The sequence below is a fragment of the Austrofundulus limnaeus genome, unplaced genomic scaffold (assembly GCF_001266775.1).
Source record: "Austrofundulus limnaeus strain Quisiro unplaced genomic scaffold, Austrofundulus_limnaeus-1.0 Scaffold518, whole genome shotgun sequence".
Taxonomy (NCBI): Eukaryota; Metazoa; Chordata; class Actinopteri; order Cyprinodontiformes; family Rivulidae; genus Austrofundulus; species Austrofundulus limnaeus.
The window spans coordinates 202,659-208,214 of record NW_013952920.1 but is presented as its reverse complement, the minus strand read 5'-3'; the positions used below and the strand labels follow the sequence as shown (position 1 = coordinate 208,214).

The following is a 5,556-nucleotide window of genomic DNA, read 5'->3' as shown; positions in this document are numbered from 1 at the left end:
GCTTTGTACCTGTAAACAGACCTTAACAAAAAAAAAACACTAACTTGTGTAAATATTTTTACAGATACAAATCTTATTTTTACAGATACAAATCTTATTTTTACAGATACAAATCTCATTTTTACAGATACAAAATTTATTTTTACAGATACAACTCTATTTTACACACACACATTCCTATTTACATATCCAAAAGTTACAAATTTAAGCTACAAGTACAAAGTCTGATTTAAGAGTACAAAATACACAAGGCCGGATTAACCATATGGGCAATTGGGCAATTGCCCAGGGGCCCATGGTCTCCAAAGGGCCCTGGGCAGTGAAGGCACGGACACAATGGATGCGGGATATGCGTGGACATGTCTTCCTGCTTTTCCTGCATCTGTGCTCTCTGTCCCGCACTTTTCTCAGCCGTAACAGCTGTATCCATTATTAACATATGGTAGTGAGTTTTTCTGAGCCGTCTTTGAACGCACCATAAGCGTGCACAAGCTACTCCTGCAGATGACGGATAGGAGCTGCTGTGCTGAGCAGAGCCTCGTGGTGTAAAGAGCAACTAAAACTTCACACAGTTTTTTACCAAACAAACCATGTAAGTTGAGTCATGCTGTTGGAGGCAGATAATGTTAGCTAAAAGAAGAGTTACACATTATATAATGTTTAGCTAGTTAACATGATTAGTTGTTGTTACCTGTTACATCCCTTGCCAAGCTAGTTTATTAATGCTGGGTTAAACCCAATTGTCTTTCATTTCTGTGCAGAAGTTGTGCTGGCTGCTTTCCACATATTTAAAATAAATCTTCATTGCCACAGTTCAAAGAGCAAGGTCAGGGAGGAGACAGACCAGACATAGCAGCAGGGATCATAACATCTGTCACTCTGCACGGCTTTCCTGACTGTGCCCGTTCCCTGAGTTCTGTTCGGTACTGAAGGGTGATGCTCCGCCTGGATGTAGTTAACACTCTCGCCAGCAGGTGGAGGTACCCGTTCCCCTGCCTGAGTCATGTAGGCGACGTCATCGCACGTGCAATGTCCCCCAACACCCCAAGAATGCTTGACTGAATGTGGCGTTCTGCTGCAGCTCCTCCAGCACCAGGATCGTCTCCTGCTCTCTGGCCTCCCGTGCATCATCCAGAAGAAGTTGAACATGTTGGTCCCGCTGATCTCGCATCATCTCGTCTTCAGTCTGCACTGCTGCGGCCAACGAATGCTGTTTTGTAGCACCGCGCCTTCTCCTGCCTAGACAGAACAAGAGTTTGCAGGTGGTTATAAAGAAGCACAGACAATTGTGTGATAAAGGCTTTAAAGAAAGAAGGTGTTGCATCTGATGAAAAGTATCTGTTCAAAACTAAATTAATGTTTTGTTTCTATGCACAAAGCAAACTTTATGAGTGCACTGGTGTTAAACAAATGAATGCAGGTATTGAACTTTGTGGGAAAAAAATAAGTGTTATTTTGCAACATCAAGGGAATTCTGCTATATGCACAGATATGAAACAAAGAAAATATTTGTTAATCAGACTTTTGGGCTTCATAAGTATCCACAATAAAAAATAAAAAAAATCCACTCATAACCTATTGGCACAAATACTGTTTTTTATTTAAACGTGTTTACCTCGTACCTGCTACACCCAACTGCTGTGCTGCTGGCTGCTCTGCGTGCAACTACTAGGCCCCGATGGTCTGGCTGGAGTTGATTTGGATCCGGGGAGCATGGTGGGTCCAAACCTACATTAAGCCACAGCTCGTTTTATGTCGACATACGTTCTGAAAAAAGAAACACAGCCCTTGAGAAAACCCGCAATATTTACATAGTTGCAGACCAAAGCAGTACACAGTAACAAATCACAGTTAGCATTGATGCTAGCAGCTGCCCTACTGCATCGGGAGTAATGAAGTCAGCGCGATCTACACAAAACGCGTCAATGTTTGCAGTTTGTTCAAAATACACTCACCACCGAAGGAATGAAATAAAATACAGTTAAAAATAACACTCACCATCGTCCATCAAGGACTCCAACAGAGCAGAGGCCATATTTTCCCGACACTGCTTTGGCATTCACTGGTAAGCCACGACTGGCCATCAGCTCCGAGATCTCCTTGAAAACTTTTTCGTTGCGAGTAGAGCCATCTAGCTCACTCTGAATTTTGTCCTCTTGTCACCAAGCACAAAAACTCCTGCACCTCAGAGTTTGACCACGGTGTGGGTTTCTGTGTTGCCATTTTTGAGTATCAAATGTTGGTCCACGGCAAAGAAATAATGGTACCTCAAGTTGTTGTTGTTGTGAGGGTAGAGGGAGCAACTAGTGACGCCACCCCTCAACCAATCAGTGACCGACAGTGATATGACATCACATTTTACAGCATGGCTCGGCTCTGATAGAACCTCAACTAAGTAGGTACTAAAAAAAGTATCGGTTCCATGATTTTTTAGTAATGGAAACGGCATGGAACCATGCTGAGCCAAGCTGAGTCGTGCTAAGTAGGTACTAATGGAAACGGGGCATAAGTGAACCTGGAATGGTTCCAGCATGTCTCTCACAGGTGCGTACGCATTTGTGGGCAACACACAAATATGATGTTGGTTTGATAAAAGATTTTGAGCCTGTTGTGCACCCAAAATCTACATTCAGGCCTAAGTTGCAACAATATCTATTATAGCCTGAAGCTGTTGAGGGAATTACTCCTGTTCTTGAGTCGTTGTTGAATGCTGGTGTGATAATACCGTGTGATGATTCACCTATTCGATCACCTGTTTTCCCTGTGAAAAAGATCAGCGACAAACCACCGGATGAGTGGAGGTTTGTTCAGGATCTCAGGGATGTAAATGCTGCTGTTCATGCCAGGGCCCTTATGGTGCCAAACCCTTATACTGTACAATCTTATCACAAATACCATCTGAAGTATGGTTCAGTGTTTTGTAAAACTGATTTCCTGAAACTTTGCTGGTTGTTGTGGTGTGATCAGGCCCTCTGCTCAGATCTGTTCATGGTGTGACTATTTTTGCAATTGCAAATCTGAATAAATCAATGACGACCATTCTACGAAGTGCATCTTCTTTTTATTCACGTGTTTGTCTTTTTAACAAATATTTCCACAACACTGTCAAAAAGTAAATAACTTGCGTAAAATAAAAACATTTTTATCATCATAATTATCTTAACATCTTAAAACATTCTAACAATTGTGTAACTCCAACAGAACATTCAGCTAATACCTGTACCTAGATGACTACAGACCTCTTGTCATCTAGGACATGTTTTTAATAATAAAATGTGAATTTTAACACTAAACTAACAGCAGATATATATTCACATACTGTACATTATTGTGAGAAAACAGTCGGTTACTAACAAACATCCACGCTACACATTTATCACTAAAACTTGGAAACGATAAAATTAAATTCAGTGACAACCTTTTTAATGTTTGACAGTAAGATGGTAACAAGATGATTTATACTAAAAGTTTGATTCAAGCAACTAATGAAACTTCATTTTATTAAACACATCTCTTTCAGTTTCTACTGTCCATCCTAACTCTGTCTCTTCTGCTCTATCCTGTAACAAAACCACCCTCTGGTGACGAGGAGAAAAACCTGACAAAACTAGTGGAAGTGACTCAGGTTTGTAGGCTGCTCTTTTCAGTTCAGACCATTAACTTTGGCGTTCATACACACCCAAGGATGAACCAGAGTTGTGAAGGTCAACAGTTTTCTTCCTGACATCGGGACTGGTTTCTTTTAATTGTTCTTGGGGTCTCATGCAAATAAGCAGTGTTTTGGATCAGCTTTAAAATGTGTCCACATGTGTCTGTAATCACTCCAATGCTGTCAACTAACATTAAAGTTTCCAGATTCATGGCATCATCATTATCTGGACTTTCCCAACTTGGTAAAAAGCAGCATAGTCTTAGTTTATTTGAAGTGTGTGTAAAGACAAACTGATGTTTCCTCTTGTGTTGTTTCAACTTAGGAGTCATATGAGTGCTTTGTTTTAGTGTGGATTCTCATGTGTGTGTTTAAACTGCTCCTTCTGGTAAACCTTTGATCACACAGCTCACAACAAAATGGCTTCTCTCCTGTGTGGAYTYTCATGTGTGTGTTTAAAYKGYCCTTTKYRGTAAACCTTTGATCACACAGCTCACAACAAAATGGCTTCTCTCCTGTGTGGATTCTCACGTGTCTGTCTAAACTGCCCTTTTCAGCAAACCTTTGATCACACAGCTCACAACAAAATGGCTTCTGTCCTGTGTGGATTCTCATGTGTTTGTCTAAATTGCCCTTTGTGGTAAACCTTCGATCACACAGCTCACAACAAAATGGCTTCTGTCCTGTGTGAATTATCATGTGTTTGTCTAAATTGCCCTTTTCAGTAAACCTTCGATCACACAGCTCACAACAAAAGGGTTTCTGTCCTGTGTGGATTATCATGTGTTTGTCTAAATTGCCCTTTTCAGTAAACCTTCGATCACACAGCTCACAACAAAAGGGTTTCTGTCCTGTGTGGATTCTCATGTGTTTGTTTAAATTGCTGTTTTCAGTAAACCTTCGATCACACAGCTCACAACAAAAGGGTTTCTGTCCTGTGTGGATTCTCATGTGTGTGTTTAATCTGCTCTTTTTGGTAAACCTTTGCCCACACAGCTCACAACACAACAGCTTCTGTTCATTGCTGTTGTTTTTAACACCTGATTCAGGAACCCTGCTAGGAGAAGACTCACAATCTTTATCAGGTTTTGACCCTGGGTCTACAAAATGTTTCAGCTGAGAGTCAGGATTATTCACATCATTATCCTCTTCATCATCCTCACTGACTTCAGTTTCTGAGGAGTCAGAATCCTCTTCATCATCCTCACTGACTTCAGTTTCTGAGGAGTCAGAATCCTGATCTGAGCTGCTGGTTGGAAGATCTCTGACTTTAACTTGGTGTTGATGAAGCTGTAAGAACAGAGGTTTATCTTCATCATCCTCATGCTTCAAAGGAACTGCAGTGAACGTAACGTTGGTGGCATCAGTCTCCTCCTTCACATTGAGCTGCTCTGCTCCCAGATTGTTCCACAGTTCCTCCTCTTCCTCTTTTATGTGGAGGTGTTCTTGGTCCTKCTGGTCCACATCAGGCTTCTGTTCTTCAGGTTCTTCTTTAATCAGTACCTGACCCCCTTCAGGAACCACTGAAACACATGAACAGAACATTAAAGGAGAACTGTAGTTTTATCCTCACACAAACATCTCTTGTTGGACTGCTCAGGTCACAATGTTGGTTTATTTTAACAAAAAGGGTTCAGAGCTAAACTGGAACCAGAGCTCACTACTAACTCTAAGGGAGAGCCCAGCCACCCTGCGGAGGAAACCCATTTCAGCCGCTTGTATCTGGGACCTCGTTCTTTCGGTCATGACCCAAAGCTCATGACCATAGATGAGGGTAGGAACGTAGATCGACCGGTAAATCGAGAGCTTCGCTTTCTGACTCAGCTCTCTTGAAGAGCAAATCTTTCCCACTAAATTGGTCATGTGACTATGAAATAAGGGCGCCCAGGGACTCCAGGGGATTAATC

At 41.7% G+C, this 5,556-nt stretch overlaps 1 long non-coding RNA gene across 2 annotated transcripts; it reads right to left on the bottom strand.

Annotated features, from left to right (window-relative positions):
* Positions 1–115: 115 nt before the first annotated feature.
* On the bottom strand, positions 116–4,537 carry LOC106530421 (uncharacterized). 2 transcript variants are annotated; one of them, XR_001311784.1, is made up of 3 exons: positions 4,128–4,537; positions 1,616–4,043; positions 116–1,239 (listed from the first exon to the last, which is right to left on the bottom strand). It is a non-coding gene; the product is annotated as an uncharacterized LOC106530421 (long non-coding RNA). The 2 variants fall into 2 exon arrangements; XR_001311783.1 differs by having other exon boundaries at positions 1,623–4,043.
* Positions 4,538–5,556: the final 1,019 nt, after the last annotated feature.